Here is a 19827-nt window from a genome sequence, read left to right as displayed (position 1 = left end):
CGTCAGGTCTACGGGTGACAAAGTCATAAAATGATACTGGCCCCGTTACGTGCCATATCAAGTCTAAGTACGGTTATTACACTCGCAACCTAGATAACGAAATTTACTTTTGTAATAATGAAACAAGTGAACTAACCTCAAAGTAATAACTGATTTGATTACTAGAGGGTATTTATTATACCCTTAGGATTTAGTTCACTACTTATTTATTAGTTTTATTTATGTAATAAGGCTAATACATCTCATATGGAGCAAACAGGGTTTTTCAAGGAAACTACATCTAACGATACAAGTATGGTAGATACTTATACACCTCAGACAAGAACAGATAACCAACTATCAACTTATAAGGAAAATATAGGATTTTCCTGGAATAACTCAACCTTACATAAACGGACTGTTTAACATACAACTATTGGATAATCAAACATCTTTCATAAGAAAATATAGGATTTTCTTGGGAAACACTTTTCAAAGGATCAAAGAAACATTTCTTTTACCAGAACTAAACGCTTATGAACTCACCAGCTTTATGCTGATATTTTAAAACTGCTTGTATTCTCAGGGCAACAATAGACAGGTACTCTTGCCAACTTTTGGAGAAGACGGAGCATTTTGGAGTCACGTCTTTTACTTTTGTTATATACTGTTATGAACAAACTATGTTTTCAAACAATGTAAATATTCTTATTATAATGTAATGGTTGTGTTTACTTCGCTTACTATGATACAACTGTTGTGATACTACACATGACGTCACCCGCCCTCGGACGTTTCCGTCGTCCGTTTCGACAGTTCGGGGATGTGACAAGGAGGTTCAGCATAAGTAAGGTAGGGTTTGTAGTCATCATCCATCAGTCTTCGGTGGGGATTGATCCAGGAATTAACTAAGGATTCATCCATGGTGATGTCGAATCCGTTTTCTCTCCAGATGAGTTCAGCAAATTTGGCTGCTTTCCAATATGCTTTCTTCTGTTTCATTGTGGGAGAGTCGTTGGAGTGATCAGATGACATATTGGATGTTAGATTCTTGAAGTGGGGAGGAGTCTCCGGTCGCTCAGGAGAAGTTTCTTGAGTGATTTTCTGTTACGGTGGAGACTGATGCGGTGGTGTCTGATGAGGAGATGGTTGCGGTGAGGGAACTTTTTCAGTTATGATGGGGGGGGGGGCTCCTATGATGAGAGACGCTGTTTGAATGATGGTCTTCATCACTTCCCCCTCTTGAGGAATGCAAAACCAGAGCATCCTCAAGCCATTGCTTAAGACCATCGACTTTGGCACACACCTCCTGAAATTGAGCTTTAAGAGCATCAGCCAATTGCTGATTGTCTGGGATGGCGGTGTTGAAGAGTAGTCGATGAATCTCCTTTGTAAGTTAAAGAATCTCAGGACCATGAAAATTTGAAGACAAGGAGCGTTGAAGTCTGTTGATGGTAGATTGAAGAACCGAGATGGTGGACTCATAGGCAGTGTGAGTCTCAGCTATCAGCTTCTGTGAGTGAGTTGACTGGTCCGCAATGCCTGTTTGTAAATTTGCCTTGATTGTGGATACCTCAGAGATGAGGCGCTCCACAGTAGCCATGAATTGCTTATGATCAGCCTAGCGACTTGTATCCAGGGATCGAATCCCCATTTCAACTTTCAGAGAAATTCGCTCAGCAGCCAGTCGTTCACGGGTTTCCAGTCTTTCGATTCTTTCAATTAAGGACTGCGGTCCTGGAATGTCTTCAAGTTGTGGTTGAGTGGGCTTAACCGCAGCAAGAATCTGATCTACTTTGGCTTGTAGACTCAGAAAAATTCTTTTCTGGACACAACGATCTTCTTTTTCTTCTTTTTCTCTTTCGGCTTGGAGGTTGAGTGTTGAGAGCCACTCGATTCTTCTTCCTCATCAAACATCATTAAATCATCATCAGAAGGGTTAGGCTGATTTACCTCATTGAGGTCAAAGTCATCGAATCCAAAGGTAGGAGCGGAGCTAACTTCGATTACGGTTCCCTCGTCTTGAGAATCTCTAACAGTTGGAGTTGGAGGTGGAGGGAGTTTAGATGTACCTTCACCACCACGAGTGGACTGAGCAATGCGGATTGTCTCAGCCATTGAGGACATCCACTCTTGTACTTTCAGAATGGTGGCTACGGTATTGGCGTTATTGATTGCGTCCGCCCAATACTTGGCTACAAATTGAATCTCGTGTTGTTTTTGTTGAAGTTGCTTGATTTGCTGATCCTTCCTTCCTTGAAATGCCCTACGGAAAGCGGCATATTTTTTGATATCGGATTCAGAGACCGGATTGTAATTTAACCACGAATCATTTGATTCGTCACCGTCAAATCTTTGGAATCGCACTGAGGTGTCCCTCGGGTCCACGGATCCTTGCACATTGATGCTCACCGTGCCTAAACCACCTGTAAAAGATGTAAGTAGAGTAGGATTTCCTGAGCTTCCTCGGTCTCCTTGACCCGTGGTCAAGTCTGGCCTCGGCTCAGTTCTGGAAAGGGAGGAAGAATTGCCATGCGGTTGGGAAGGTGTTTATAGTGTTTGGGTTACAGACAAAAGGATGGAGTTCAACTCCTCAGGGGAAAAGAAATATAGACTGGAAGCCCTAGAGACCTTAGCGCGAGAACCAGTTCCATCCCCTTGGGAGTGAGCTGGGGGTGAGTCTCCACGTTGAGTTGAAACAGACACACTTTCTGTGTCTGAGTGGAATTCGATGGTGGTATTGAATGGGTCTGCGGCCACCCTTAGGACTACCGGAGCCTTTTGAGAGGCTGCGACATCAGTTCGGTCACGCATTTGGTCTGTGGGATTGGTCTTTCTTTTCTTGAGGATAGAGATTGGTTGTGCATCCTCATCAGAATCATTCATAAAGGGAGAGTGAGATCGATTTTCGGTTGATTCGTCATCTGAGGGCACAATTTGTTTGAGTTTTCGTTTCTTTGATGGTTCAGTTTGTTTGGGAGCATCTTTCTTCTTTCGGGTTCCATGTTTCTTGGTGATGTTGTGGGGGCCTTGATGGACTGAGGCTAACTGCTTGCGTCTTTTTGATAAACACAAGTTGGATAGAGTGGTGGAGGATGGGACTGCGGTACTACCAGGGATGGTGAGTGCGGATGTGGCTTGTAGAGGCGGGGTAGGAAGGTATGGGTTAATACCTTCCGTAGCCTCTATATGATCTGTGACATCAGTGGTTTCAAGACCAAGGGCAGATAGAATGTGGACTGGTAGCCGTCTAATGGGTCCAAAAACAGATTGATCGGTAGAGGGATTGTACCTTTTAAGATCTTTAGTGATGAAGAGGTTGATATCGTTGCCCATGCTAAGTCCTGCATCCGCATGAAGATCTGAGATGCATAGAGACCAGAACCTAGCAAATGTGAGTTCGGTAGGGTTTTCTCTTGGACTTTCTTTGGGAATGTACTGCAAGAAGTCATCCCACAAGATCTGACCGTAGTTGACATCGTGGCCAATGAAAATACTCCACACTAACTCCAAGAGCTTGAGACCCATGTTATCAGTGCCTCCGGTTCTGCCTGACAGATTGCGGATCACGAAGTGGCAAACGAACTGCCACACCGCAGGCAACTGATTTTTCTTTAATTCGCCTATGCCTTTGATCTTCTTCTGGTAACCCATTTGGTAGAGTGCAGAAAGAATGTCCGCTATGCTTGGAGTGAAGACCTTGGTTGAAGGATGAACTAATAGATTGATGGCATTGAGGAATTTTTCCTTGGTCAGAATAACCAAAGAATCGTTCACCAGATTCAGATGCACCTCTTCAAGATTTTCGAGGGGTCGATATGCAGAGAAGGGACATTTGAAGAGGGTTGAAAGAGGAACCACATCTGTGAATGAATCGAAAGGACCAAACAGTGGGTGATTGGACAGGAACTTGATCATCAACTTGATCAGAGCATTCTAGAAGGAATGCTCTTCGAACACAGCCCTAAAATTGCTTGAAGCAATCATTGGCATTTGGTTACTTGAAGCAGAGTCTGAACCAGTTGGGTTTGCTGAGGCAGATGCCTTGGAATGTTTCTTTGAGATACCGGATTTCACCATTTTTGAGAGTTGAAGAAACTTGCAGGAAAACAGAGTGCAAGAAGATGAAGGAGAAGAAGTTCGATGTTCAGAAAGCGTAAAAACTTTCTTGGGGAAGAAGAAAGGGGTTTTATAGTGGCGGATTTGAAACGGTTATTGATTTTACCCTAAGTGAAATTAGATAAGGTAAAAACGTTTGGGTGTTTTCTTTGATTAGGAGAGGAAATCTCAGCCACATATAAGAAAAGGTTTAATTTATTTTTCAAGATTTACCAAAAGGGGTTAGCATTTAATGAAGTGTCAGTCTAAGACATCACGTCTGAAGAACGTGTGGTGAGAGTGGGTTTAATCCGTTGTGTAAAAGGGGAAGATGTAACGGACTTGATGTTTTGGGGTAATAGGAAGAGACAGTTTAAAAAGGGATTTTTTTATGGAAAATCGTTCTTTTTGTCATCATACCCAAAATAGGTCTGACACAAGGTTTATTCAAAAAGTGGAAATGGGACAGTGATATGTTACACAAGGAATGTTTTTTTTTAATGTTTTTCTTATTTAATGAAGGATCAGTAAATAGCACACCATGATTCTATAATTAATGAAACAGTTGAGAAATCAATCAATGTGATTGCGGATTGAGAATTCATTGCGGATGGATCATTTGTCATTGCGGATGGTTTTTTTCATTGCGGATGGACGGTTGGATGACTGCAGTAGAAGAACTGAGGAGAAGACTTGAACAAAAATTAGTAATAACAAACAATAAGGACCATTGAAAGATAAATATGATATATAGTTGCGGTACATAGAGTATACTGCGGTACACATGATATACCAAAACTATCTAGCATAAATAACTTCAATTAGGACCGCAACAGAGACCAAGGATGGTCTGCGGTACCTATCAATTCAAAAAGAATTGTGGGTCCGGATTCATTATTCCTAACATTTGTAAGAAACTGTTGAGTTTTGTAGAGTCAAGTGCCTTTTTGAATACATCAGCAATCTCTTCATGAGTATGTACAAAAATTAGTTCAATGTTACCTTTCAGGATGTGGTCTTTGATGAAGTGGTACCGTAGTTGAATATGCTTTGTCTTAGAGTGTCGGATTGGATTGTGAGAAATCGCTATAGCACTTTCAGAGTCACAATAAATTGGTATCCGCGACATTCTGTATCCGTAGTCCATAAGTTGTGTTTTCATCCATAAGACTTGTGAACAACAGCTGGCTGCGGCCACATATTCAGCTTCTGCGGTGGACAATGATACACAATTTTGTTTTCTTGATGACCAGCCGACGAGTTTTCCACCCAGAAATTGACATCCACTGGAGGTGCTTTTTCGATCTAGTCTACATCCGTCATGATCCGCATCAGTGAATGCTTGTAGGCTGAAGTCATTCCCTGCGGGGTACCATAAGCCAGGAGTCTTGCTACCCTTTAAGTATCTTAGAATCTGCTTGGCTACGGTCATATGTGACATTTTTGGGTCAGCCTGGTACCTTGCGCATACACCTGTTGCAAAGACAATGTCTGGTCGGCTTGCGGTGACGTACATCAATGAGCCAATTAGACCTCTATAAGTCATGTGATCCACTGATTCGCCTGAGGGATCAACATATATCTTATATCCGAAGGCCATGGGAACCTTAGCCGAAGAACAGTTGTCCATTGCATATTTCTTTAATAGTTCAGTGGTGTATTTCTCCTGATGAATGAATATCCCTTGAGGGACTTGTTTCACTTGAAGTCCTAGAAAGAAGTTAATATCTCTATTCATGCTCATTTGGAACTTGTTGGTCATGAGCTTAGCAAATTCATCCACCATTTTTTGATCAGTTGATCCGAAGATGATATCATCCACATATATTTGTACAAGCATAAGGTGATTACCATTTGATTTTCTAAATAAAGTGGGATCAATCACTCCTTTTTTGTATCCGGACGAAACAAGAAATTCAGAGAGAGTCTCGTACCACGCTCTTGGGGCTTGCTTTACATCGTAGACTGCTTTTTCAAGCTTGTAGCAGTGGTATGGGAATTCAAGACTTTCAAAGCCCGGAGGTTGCTGAAGATAAACCTCCTCTTTTAATTCACCGTTGGGAAAAACACTTTTCACATCCATTTGATGTACCTTGATGTTCTTGTGAACTGCGTATGCTAAGAAGATTCGGATAGCTTCCATTCGTGCTACCGGAGCATACGTTTCATCATAGTCAATACCTTCAAGTTGACTATATCCCTTGGCAACTAGCCTTGCCTTGTTTCTGACGACCGCACCGGATTCAACCAACTTATTCTTGTACACCCATCTAGTACCAATAATGGTGTGACCTTGCGGCTTCGGAACGAGTTGCCATACTTTGTTTCTTTTGAATTCTTCTAGCTCTTCTTGCATTGTGGATATCCAGTCTGGTTCTAGTAATGCTTCTTTGATCGTTCGGGGCTCGACCGAGGACATAAACGTTGCGTAGTGACAGTGATCAGATAAATCATTGGAAGATCGAGTCTGGATATCTGCGGATGGGTTGCCGATGATTTCTCCTGGTGGGTGGTCCTTCGTCTATACGTGTAGACGGGGTTGCAGATGATCAGCTGTTGTGGTAGAGGGAATGTCTTCAATATCGGAAGACTCTGCGGTTGGAGATGGCAGTTCCCCCTGGACTTGAGACCATCCTGCTGAATTGTCTTGAACTGGAAAGGTGGGATAAGAGTTTTCTTGGGCAGATGGTGAAGGTTCCCCCTGGATTGCGGATGGGAGTGTCATAATCCTCGAGTCTGTTCTTGTGTCAATGTTCTCTATGTTTTCATAATCCGAGTCCGAAGAAATGTTTGATGGTTGAAAATCTCTGCGGATAGGGATTGGAGCTGCATTTTCTAGTACTGGAACCTCGATGGTTGTTGTATTGTCCGGAGTTGAGTTTCCCCCTCCACCGGCGAGGTGGAAGTATTTAGTGAAACCTCATCGGATGGTGTAGGACCAGATACGTCAGCGTGCTGCTGCTGAGCTTCCGGGGATACAAGAACTTCGGATAACTTGGCTGTTTCTATAGGGTCGAAGAGATCGTCATAGTTTACTTCAACTAGGTTTAGTGGACCCGAAGAAGCAGGAATATCACTTTCTAGGATTGCTGTGGTTTCGGTTGATGGAGCGGTGTTGCGGATGTGATAGTCATCAAATTTCACATCGAAGCTTTCATTTATTAGCCTTGTGCGTCTAATGAGAACCCTATAAGGAACTTTGTTAGTGGAGTAGCCAAGGAAGATGCCTTCATCAGATTTCGGTGCGAATTTGTTAAGGTGGTCTCCGTTGTTGATTACGAAACATCTACACCCAAATATATGGAAGAATCGGACATTTGGCTTGCGGTTGTTAAGGCCCTCATACGGTGTTTTGCTGAGACGTTTGCACACAATGCTTCGGTTCTGTACAAAGCAAGTTGTGGCCACGTCTTCGGCCTAGAAGTAGAGAGGAAGGTGGGCGAAGTTGAGCATAGATCTGGCTGCTTCTACTAGAGTGCGGTTCCTTCGCTCTACTTCCCCATTTTGTTGCGGTGTGTAGGGAGCTGAGAAGTTGTGAGTGATGCCTTTTGAAACCAAGAAACTATTTAGGAGATGGTTAGTAAACTCGGTTCCATTATCACTTCGGATACGTCGTACTGGTAACTTGATCTGAAGTTCAATTTCCTTGATGAAATTGATCAATATTTGCGGAGTTTATGATTTGAGTCTTAAGAAAGAAACCCAGGTGAACCGTGTGAAGTCATCAACTATAACCAATATGTATTTCTTGTGATGAAGACTGGTTATGGTAGATGGACCGCAGAGATCAATGTGCAAGAGTTCCAGTGGTTCAGAAACTGAGGAGTCAATCACCATGGAGTGACTTGCTTTGGATTGCTTTCCACATTCACATGCAGGACAGAGAGTATCATTGCTGAACTTGAGGATTGGAAGACCTCTGACTAGTTCTCCGGTGACCAAATTGTTGATGTATCTGAAGTTGAGATGAGCTAGCTTGCGGTGCCATAGCCAGCTAACTTCGGATACTACTTTCGATAGGAAGCATAACTGCGGTTTGCCTATGATCAGAGACACGTCCAGAGGATACATAGTACCTTCGGATCAGGACTTGATCAGACACGTGCTCCTATCGTTTGTCATTACATAGCAAAATTGGTCATCAAATTCAACTCGATGGCCTGCCTTACATAGTTGACAAACATTGATGAGATTGTGTTTAAGGCTTTCTACATAAGCAACCTTTTGAATAAAGAAGTTTCCCATAGTAAGAACACCATAACCTCAGATTATCCCATTCGCATTGTTGCCGAATGTGACATTTCCACCGTTGCAAATTGGCCTGAAATCCCGAAGGTATTCTAACCTTCCGGTCATGTGTAAGGAGCAGGCACTGTCGATTAACCATTCTTCTTCTTGTTCCTCCTTGCACAAGGCCTGAGAATTACACGGTTAGTTTAGACAACCAAACTAGTTTGGAGCCTGGGCCAAAAGATGAGTTTCTGATTGATGCATGAACCGAGGTTGCAGGGACTAGTTTCATGTCAACTTTTAATCCTAGTCCTGGGTGTTTGTGAGTTTTTGGAGTGTTGCGTTTTTTTGAAAAGTTACGAGGTTTCTGAAAAGGATCAGATTTGACATGAGATATACCATTTTGACAACTACATTGACATTGACATGTTGAGCTTTTATATTTTGCTCTGACACTTTGTTTGGTCAGCGGTCTAAATGATGAGGTAGGCTTGTGACCGATCCGAGGTTGGTAATATCTGACATTGGTGCTGTTGGAATTTGAAAAAGTTTGTTTCGAAAAAGATTTAGCACGTGTAGATTCTTTGGACCTTTTTGTTGGGTTTGGTAAAATGCCCTTCCACTTGTTAAAATTTTGATGTGATTTTAAAAGTCTTGGAGTGGATAAGATACCCTTCCATTTTGGATCATCCGAGGAATAGATTTGAAAACCATTGCTTCGAAAAGACCTTACACTCTTTTGGGTTGTGTCAGATGAGTTAGAAATGATTGTTGAAACTGTACATTCCTTTGTGCATGTTTTCTTGATGGGAGAGTTTTTTGAAAAATAGTGTGAGAAAACAAACTTTTCTGGACTCTTAGATTTTGGAAATCTGATATGTCTTTTGTTTTTAGAAAAGATTTGTCGATTTGTGCCTCAGGATCGAATTTCCTATTTGAAAGCCTTTTTTGCTAAGGTTTTTGAAGAACCACAGTCATTGGTGTTCAGCTGCGGTCTCCTGGAAACCTTTGTAAATTTTTGAAAACGAGGGCTTGATTCATCCGAACTTGAAGATTCAGGGTTTTGAGAGCATTGACCCACTTCAAAGTTTTCTATGGGTAGTTCATGATGAATTGGCTGAAGAGTCCAGAGCTTTTGATTGAGGACTGCGGTAAGGATGATTTGACTACCGCATAGTAAGTCTGAGTTGGGACTTTAGTGGGACTTTTGTGGGACTTCTGCGACTCATGACTACAGTGAGAGACACTGCGGTCTGAGGGCAGAGATGGAAAGTCCTGTGAGACTTCGGGACTCTCTATGACAATTTCTTCATCAACAACTGATGAGGTCTGAGAATTTGAATAGATTGTGCCACAGATAGGAGTTTGATCACTTGTGTGACCCAAAACCTCAGACACAATTTCCTCTATGACACAGTTATTACTTAGATTATGAAGTCTACCGAAGTGTGTTCTGATATCTTCGGGAAAGGTCTTGTCATTGACTGCGAAATGAAATTCTCGGTCCGGAGGGACATACAGTCGATCTTTGTTAAACCGGGGTGAGGAATCCTTTACGGTAGGATATCCATTGGACCAACCCCAATTGTATGTATTGTCCACAGTTCCATTATTCACTAAATTTTCAATAGCTTCACTTTCATTGAACAGTTTTTCTATTAATAGATTTAAGCGTACAATCTCACTCTGAGCTAAATCTCTTTGGTTCAAAGCTATCTCTAGTTGTGTTTTACTCAACATTCTTGCATCTTTTTCTAACTCTAAGTCCTTTTCTAACATAGCCATTTTGATTCTTTTGTTGTCCAGTCGTCCTCTTACATGAAACATCTCTTGGGAAGCTATGTTCTTCTCATCTAAAGCTTTGTTATAGTCTGTAAGGACGGCTGCACATGTGTCATTAAGATTGTCTATGAAGGGTTGAAAATCATGCATGCTATAGTTTAGAGTTTGAATCATGAGTTTTACCTGATCGACGATGCTTAGAGTTCCATCCTTTGCCATGTAGCAGTAGTTGTTTTCCAGCTTTGTAGACCCATCATCATCCGCAGTTGCCAGCATGCAAATTTTGCCCTTTCCTTTGACACTGCTGATGGCTTCTTCTTCATCTCCGGATGACCAAACTTGATGGTCTCTTTTGACATGGGCTACGTATGCCCTAGCATTTTCCTTTTCTTCCAATTCTTGAGCCATTCTCAAGTAGAATGCTCTGTCTTTCACTACATTTGCCTTGCAATCTTTTGCAAAAATGATTCTCTTTGTTGCACTTGTGGCAAATCACAACATCATTTTTGTCTTCAGAGGGAGTACCGGAGTCAGTGGTTTGGATGGACTGCGGTGCCTCCTTTGGTTGAGTATTTTGAGATTGCGGTGGTGGATGAGAACTTTGGGATATCGAGAATGGTTATTCTGTGGGTAGAAGTTACGGTTGAATGGAGGTTTGTTGAACTGCTGATTCTTACGAAAAGAAGGAGGTGGTAGCCGGTTGAACTGTTGACTGACAAGAGCAATAGCCTTCTGAAATTCTTCTTCATCATCATACTTTGAGTCGGATTCGTATGACTGCGGAGTAGTGTCATACGAGGGAGAGTAGGATTGATTATGTGGAGCTTGTGCTATAAGAGCAAGTGGTCCTCCGAAGATAGCACAGTCTTTGAGTACGGTGGATTCTTGTGCTTGCAGTTCCCCGTAGAGCTTGTAGAGAGACAAAGAATGAATCTTTCTATCCCCTTGAACTATCATCTTAGCAGTAGTCCAATGTCTTCCCAAACCATTGAGAAACTGAAGGTTTGTTTCATGATTACTTCGGATGGTGCCAACATTCGATAACTTGGTGACTATCAGGTTGAACCTTTTAAAGGAGTCTTCTAAACTTTCGCCAGTATGAGCTTTGAAATTGTTGAACTCATTGAGTGTAGTTGTGAGCTTCTTTTCTTGAGCTTGTTCGGAGCCTTCGTACAAATTCTTGAGAACTTCCCAGATCTCTTTTGCTGATTTGCAGTTTATGATAATGTCGAAGTTGCCAGGAGCAACTCCACAAGAGATTTCATAAAAATCAACAGCATCATTTTCCATTTTATCGAGATCATCTTTGGTGCGACGGTTCAGGACTGGTTGTCCTCCTCCTAGTCTGGCTGTGGCGCCATCAGTTTGAACTGGTGTAAGAACAGGGACATGTGTTCCTTCTTCTACGGACCGCCATACATATCTACCAAGTCTCCTTAAGTATCTTTCCATTCTCTGAGACTAGTGATGATATTCATTTGCCACTAATATTGGGGCTCGATTTGAACCACCAACACTGTTGGAAACATTCAGAGATAATGCTTGTGCCATTTTTGAGAAATGAGCTTCAATGGTATAGAAGGCCTTTTGAAAATCAGAGTTTTGTTTTTCAGAAAGCAACCACTATGGATGATACCAATTGTTGAGAGAAAAACTTGAGACACACTTGAACAAATGTTAGAACAAGTATAGTTGCGGAATAGTTTATCTCAAAGGATCTAATAGCTCAAGAATAATAATAAGTTAACGAGTTAGATAATTAGAGAGTTAGTTGCGGAAATGTAAGGAAATATAAATGACAGCAGGTGTTATATCAAGTATACACATAAGTGTATTCATAACATGGAATGCATTCAGACCAAGTTAGTAAGTGGGATCAAACTTAGTGATTAAGTCACGAATGACTTGCTCCGAAGAGAAATAATATTCAGTTATGTTCAAGTGAACTTTGAGAGTAAGGAGAGATTTAAGATGCATAATCAGATAGAAGTGAGAGATGTAATTGATAGCATAGAAGTTGTATTGAATGAGAAAGATTGAGCTCTATATATAGAGACTCAAGAATTACATTGGATCAAATCTCTAAGAGTAGCCATGCAAGGCATACTGGACAATAGAGAGTACTACAACAAAAGTAGATAAAACCTAAACTGAGTAAACTACTAAGTAAAGCTACGGTTGATGATGACTTCGGATGAGGTTGCTGATGAAGGTTGACTGCGGATCCTTGAGAGCTGCGGTAGCTCTAGTTCAAGAGGGTCACTTTAATGATTCAACACTATCTAAGATGCAAATTTCGGGACGAAATTCCCTCTAACGGGGGATGATGTGACGACTGGCAAATTTTGTGTCAAGCAAGGTTTGAAATGTATCTATGTATAAGTACAACCATAATGTAACCTTGTTGCAATAAAACTTTGAAAGCCAAAAAGGGCAATGTTTGTATAAGTTTATACATAGGTATATATATACTTTGAAAAGCATAATCGTAATAAACACTTAAAAGTCAAGCCAAGTCAAATAGTTGGAACATAAATCATGAATTAAAACATTGCTTTATAGTTTTTGGCCTAGTACCCCACCCACATAGTGATTTCGGTTTTCCAAGGACCGAAATCACCCTTTAGTCGGTGATATCAAAACCGAATTCCCATGTTAAAGACCCCTAGGACCGAAATCACCCTTAATGGATGATATCCAACCGAAAACATCATGTGAGGAATGCTTAGAACTGAAATCATGCTAAGGCCGAAACATACTAGAATCAAAACACCCCTAGGCCGAAATCACAAGTGATTTCGGTTATACTAAGGGGATTTCAATGGGTTCTCGGTGGAAAAGTAGATAAGGAAAGTTGACTTTGTGATTTATATGTTTTCCTCCTTTCCAATGCAAAATAATACCCAACAAATATCAAGGCATCAACCAACAGTTAACCAAGCAAATATCACATCATATTACCTCCTTATCTTTCGACGAGATCACCTCCACAAACCCCACCATTTCCAGTTTACTTCCTGATACTTCATATCCTCTCAAGAAAGTTAGCCAAAAATCTTCCAAGTTCAAATCCTTCAAGTTTATGCCTAGAGTTTTGGTAAGCTTTTCTTGTTAATCTAGCGTTTTTATACACTATCATGTTGGTTTCATCTTATTATTATGTGTTAAGACTCTTAGGAGAATATCATCTTCAAAGGGTTCATCAACCACATTCAAGTGTTTAGGCTTGGAAATTTTCACACCATCTCTTCAAAACAACCCACACATCCACTCTACGTGAGTTCATACCCCTACGTTTTCGATATTTTCATGTTTTAGGGGGGGGGGGGAATACAAGCCAAAATTTGTTTATAATACAAATACTTGCATGTTTCATCTTTATGTTAAACTACAAGCCATGATTTGCATAAGATATGGTTATCACTAACTTTTATACAATTATTGTGATCTTTTAGTTTTGGAATGCAAAACTAACAAAACCAAAACATGATCCATGTTATAAAAAACATAAGGAAAATTATGATTTGTAAAACTACAAGGTTTTTGGAAGCTTTTTACCAATATATAGCCTTTCTAACAAAAAGGAGTACATTCTAGTTATTTTACTATTTCGTGGGTTACAACCCAAAAATATGGTGTTGACCTAACATTTTGAAACTAGACAAGATGATTACCATTAATTTATATAAATGTTCTTGACAAACAAACATGATAAACTATAATCGGTATAGTTTGGGAGTCACAAAACTACACTATCATTTCAGAAGGAAACATATAATTATTTAAAGGTATAGTTATTTCATTTACAAGAAAAAGGAAATTTTAGTTCATGTAAATCGATTCATACTGGTTGTAAGACATTTGGCTTCACCGTACCCATCAGAGTACACAACTAAGACCTATATTATAACCAGAGTCTCTTGTAGGGAGAGCGTGACACTTGTGTATAGATCTATACGGGATTGAAAACCCCACACCTAAACTGTTAGCTATAGTTAGACCGGAAGGTCCGGGGTGACAAATGTCGTAACAGTTCGTACGTTCGAAGCACTTCGTTCAGGCAACTAGTCACATTAGTATGGTTATAATAACTCACATAGGGTATCGACAAAACATTTGATTTACGGGTTAACAAACATTCAAGTACTTTTATATAAAGACAAAACTTTATAACACTACTCTTTAATACAACATTACTTACGCTTTTGGTCTTTGGATTAAGACTTACAGTTCATGTTAAAGAAACAATTCGATTTTCTGGAAGTATACACTATGATTTTTACACGAAACAGTTACAAAATCCTTCTCATACAAAACGCTTATGAAATCACCAACTTAAATGTTGACACTTTTTAAAATCACTTGTATTCTCAGGAAACCAGTAAACAGGTAACCACAAGAGTTTTTGGTGGATGGGACGTCGTCACATCACATTATTTATTTATGTCATACCCATTTGATATCATGTAAACAATGTTTTTGAGTACAATGCAACTTATTAAATATTCAATACAATGGTTGTGATGCTTTGATTGCTATTATTCAATTGTTATGATACTGTACATGAAAGTCATCCGCCCCCAAACGTTTCTGCCATTTTGGTTTGGGGGTGTGACATCTTGTAGTGGTGTTGATTATGATGGCATGTGAGGAATTAAAAAAGATCTAGTGAATCATCATGTAAACCCAAGAACACAAGGAGTAAATAAATATGTGTAAGGTCATATTAGATCTAGAAAGGATATACAAATGGCTTTGTGCAAATTTCTCTCTTTAGTCTAACACTCCAAAATGATCATCTCAAAATATGAGTGTCACTCACTTCCTATTTATAGGAAAGACAACTCATTTACACATCAATTAGGGTAAGCCACATCCAAGCGTGACTTTGCACCCTAACATTCTCCCCCTCAAAGTCAGGATTGGATGTCCCGGCTACAGTTTCCAACGAGCTAGCGCGATCAAGGCCAAACTCCCCCTCGAAGTAACACCGATCATCAAATCCGCAAATGAAGATCCGAAAAACCCGCTTTGAATACCCATCATTCTCCCCCTTTTTATAATCAAAAAAATGATTATAAAACCCATTAAGGGTGAGAAGCGCCTGAGGAATAAACTTCACAATACTCCCCCTTGATGTGTACCAAAAATGAATCACCAAAAATCTTGCACGGAAAAACAATCACGAAAAAGCCTCAAAAAATTTCCAAATTCGTGAAAATTTTTGACTTTTGGGTGAGAGTTGCAGGATTTTCAAAAATCTGGGTAAAAACCATCAATAACAGAATTCTACAGGGACCCGTTGCGTGAAAAACTGCTTAAAATGAATAAACTATATGGACCTGATACGTAAATTCCTCCATTTGTCAGAAATTTCAGCCCAATTGCGAAAATGGGTAAATTCTGACCATTTGCTGAAACGTCAGGGACTCATTGCAAATATTATGTTCCTTTTCTTCCAAAATGTTAAAAATCAGTCCTAATTTCGAGTATGGTTACAAACTGTCAAACCATCGAAAATTGCAGGGACCAATACATAACTTTTATATCTTCTTCCCCAATCTAGTCGTTCCAGTCGATCCTCGACTCCGATGCCAAATCTTCGACTGTCGATATAACCACTCGATCTTGACTTGACCAGGTGAGGACCCTTGAACACAAGATGTTCAATCCCACATAATTCCTGCAAGAGAAATCGACAGTCAAGTATACAACCTCAACCTTCGATGTCGACATCCAATTATCAGCAAATTCGACCATCTCAACCCAATACTTCCGATTGTTTTCGATTCCTTACCCACACAAGGTAAAAGCGAAATAACTAAATGCGAAACTTGTTCATACACATCGTATTCCAAAATTTTCTTCCTTACCAATCGAAAATCAATACTTCACAATCTCAAGTTTCGACTAACACAATTGATTAAAGCTATTTTCAATCAAAATCCGACTTTCTTCATTCTGATGTTCCGGGTCTAATCTCGGTCGCAGTTCTAACTGTTCTTGATCTAATCTTACTTTGACCATTCAACTCAAAATCGATTATGAGTTTCAATTCTTCGTTCCCAGATCGATTGCTTTATCCATACACCGAACTACTTCAATGATGATAAAAAATCCAGACATCGAGCTTTCGAAATCAATAACAAATCATCAATCCAACCATTCGAAATCAATCCAATAACTGCAAACAATACTCACAACAAAACTCGTTTGATTTCTTAATTCATTTTCCAGTTCATCAATATCAAACCAAACTCGACCATCTGTCGTTAACGAAACCGCAAACCCAATACGATACCATTGTAATCAACATGCGAGTCTGATTTGAGAACTAGATTGCTTACAAATCCAGTCAACATCCACAGTGTGAGATCGAATTCATCAACAAACAAGCACTCGAACACAAACTTTGAATGAACTTTGTTTTCAACCTTTTATCAACTGGGTTTCGAATAGTGGGTAATGATGAACAGTAAACAGATCAATAATGATGGGCTCAATCAATGTAAATTGGACTTGATAAAAATTGTATGATTTTGGGCTAAGTAATTGGATTATATGATTATCGAATGAAAGTGATTTTGATTTTGGTTTGAGCTTGATCTATGGAAAAAAATAGATTGGATCTATAATTGGGCTTGAAACAAATTCGATCCAACCGAGACAAACGATCAAAAAATGAAAAACGCAAAATATGAATCGAAATCATGGACGTTTTGGAATCTATTTGAGGATTTGTGATACCTTTTTGGCGAACCGAGTTCCATTTTCAATGAACGAATCAAATTTATAAGATCTTGGTTCTTTTTTTGGAACGAGAAAATCCCAAATTTGAACATTGTACCACCCATTATGCGAGATGTACAACTCGTTCTTCGTGTTCTTCAACGATCCAAGAACATCTTCATAAGAACCACCAACACTTTTGGGTTTTGACTTCAAATTCAATGCAACCTTTGGAGATTGTTGCTTTGGAACACAAATTTGTTTCACGGATTTCGGCTTCACAACATTTGACGATTTTTGTGAGTAAACCCGATTGTTTTTGCGTTTAATCTTCTTTTTCTTTTTCTTTGTCATCTTTTTGCACCTTGAAGATTTGATTTCATGAACAAACCCACTTTCCACAACTTCAACTTTTTGAGTTTGAATCAAATCTTTTGGAGTTTGATACTTGTGAATTTCTTGGATCACCGGCTTCCGATAAGGAATCATTCCTTCAAACGAATCACAAGAACACAAAATATCATCGGTTTGAACTCCAATCGAGCAAAAAACTTTTTCATATTGAGAATCAACTTGAATATTCTTATCATGAACTTCAAGAACATCAAGAAAATCACATTGAACTCCATTGTCTTGAACTTCAACAAACTTAAGAGCACGAAGATCATTTGGGTCTTCAATAAGAGAAACATACTTCTTATTGAACAAATATTTTTCTTCTCCATTCTTTTTATTAGAACTACGTGTTGATATGGACTAGGTAATTTCATCCAACCATTTAATCTCACAAAGTGGGTGAAATATCAAGCTTCCATGATCATCCTTCAATCCTCCATAAGAAACCATAGTTCCCCATGTAATCACCTTGTTTCACACCAACCCATAATATTGATTTTTATTGAATTTGTATTTGACATCTTCAACGATCACAATCCAAGAATTATATGACAAATTCACCATGATCACAAAAACTTGAAGATTTCTAGAGAGACAAAGTGATTTTGAATGGGTTTTCTAGAAAGAGAAAGCAAAAATCACTTGAATTCTAGTGAAGAAAATCGAATTAAGAATAGAAACAATGATGAATTCGATTTCTAGAATCCAAAAACTCTCTAAATTACAAAGATCAAAACACAATGAAGAATCACCAAATCAAGGTTGCCACCATGGATCAATTCTTGATCAAATCAAGAACACCCGCTCTGATATCAATTGTAGTGGTGTTGATTATGATGGCATGTGTGGAATTAGAAAAGATCTAGTGAATCATCATGTAAAATCAAGAACACAAGGAGTAAATAAATATGTGTAAGCTCATATTAGATCTAGAAAGGATATACAAAGGGGTTTGTACAAATTTCTCTCTCAAGTCGAACACTCCAAAATGATCATCTCTAAATATGAGTGTCACTCACTTCCTATTTATAGGAAAGACAACTCATTTACACATCAATAAGGGTAAGCCACATCCAAGCGTGACTTTGCACACTAACACATCTTGCCAACGAAATACTAGGTGGAGGTGGTTGAGGAGGTGAAGGTCCTTAATATTTTTATGTACAAAATTAATCATGAGTCGTTCATCAGTCTCAGATATATGGTATATATATGACTAAATAATATGTCTCAAAAAGTGAAATTTACACCCTGGTATATATATGACTAAATAACATGTTTATTTAGGACTGAAATTTAGTCTCTAATGAATTTCCATCCAAAGATAAAATTATGATACTCTACCGAGACTGAACTCTAGTCTCTAATAAGCTTCCTTCCAAATAGTATCCATGACTAATTCACCAAAAACTTGATACGTGATTATTATACCTACTTGTGAGTTTTACCATCTTCTTAACTAACTATTACACTTTTAGGAATTGTACCTTTTTGCAAATAATATAGCACTAACAGTCGGGTATCGAACACAAAGAACGGATTTAATTAACTACTTTAACTACTAAAAATTAACCTAATACAAGAAAAAGTTAACTGGGTTTTTTTATCTGATTTTTCAAGTTCATACAAACTTAATCACTTAACTATCAAATTACTAAAAACACTTTTGTTTAGTTCAAATCCACTTCTCCCTATGGTTAGCTACCAAATATGGATTATTAAAGTTGGTTACCAAATACTATATTATTAGTTTTTTAAGTATAAATTGACTAATGTTTCACTAATTCATGTAAAACTATGTATGGTCATACACAAGCAAACACATAATGAGTTATTGATTATGGATGGGGCTATGTAAGATTTATTTAACAAATACAATTACGGTCGTAATTTATGTTCTCCAGTACAACTAAATTCAATTACTTTAATTACTTGTCTAAGATTGGGTCGATCCAAGCTCTAGCAATTCAGTGGTCACTAAATCACTATGTAATATCCCAAAATTCATGACCAAAAATCTCATTTTTAATATAACTAAAACACATTTGTAACTTGGTTCACACATTGAAAAGCATTTCGAAAAAACATTTATCAGAGTTCATTCCTAGAAATCACATATTGCGGAAAACATAGGTGTATGCGTTGCGATCATCCTGAGCTCCTTTATTTGAAAACTGGAGGTACCTGAAACCACAACTGAAAATCGTAAGCACGAAGCTTAGTTAGTTCCCCAAATACCAGATACTATCTAGCATACAAGCATATAAATCACATACTGTCATACATAACCCTGAGCAATACATATCATTCATATATCATAATCATTAAAGATGATATGTGTCGATACATAGTCTTGCAATTATGCCACGGGCCGCCACATGGTCTTTCTTGCTAAGTCGAGGGCCACTCCCTGGGTCTTACAGACAAGTGCCAAGAGCTACCTCCTAGTCTTCCATGCAAGCATCACAAAGACAACTAGCATATATACTACTCTACTTAGCTAATTAGCATACAGTGTGCTAGGAGCCACCTCCTGGTCTTTCATACATAATGCCTAGGGCTAACCCTTAGATCTTCCTACCATACATAATAGCATACAGTGTGCTCGGAGCC

Source organism: Lactuca virosa, chromosome 1, assembly GCF_052849685.1.
Source record: "Lactuca virosa cultivar CGN04683 chromosome 1, Lactuca_virosa_CGN04683_v6, whole genome shotgun sequence".
In the NCBI taxonomy this organism is placed as follows: Eukaryota; Viridiplantae; Streptophyta; class Magnoliopsida; order Asterales; family Asteraceae; genus Lactuca; species Lactuca virosa.
Note: the sequence above shows the minus strand (reverse complement) of the source record.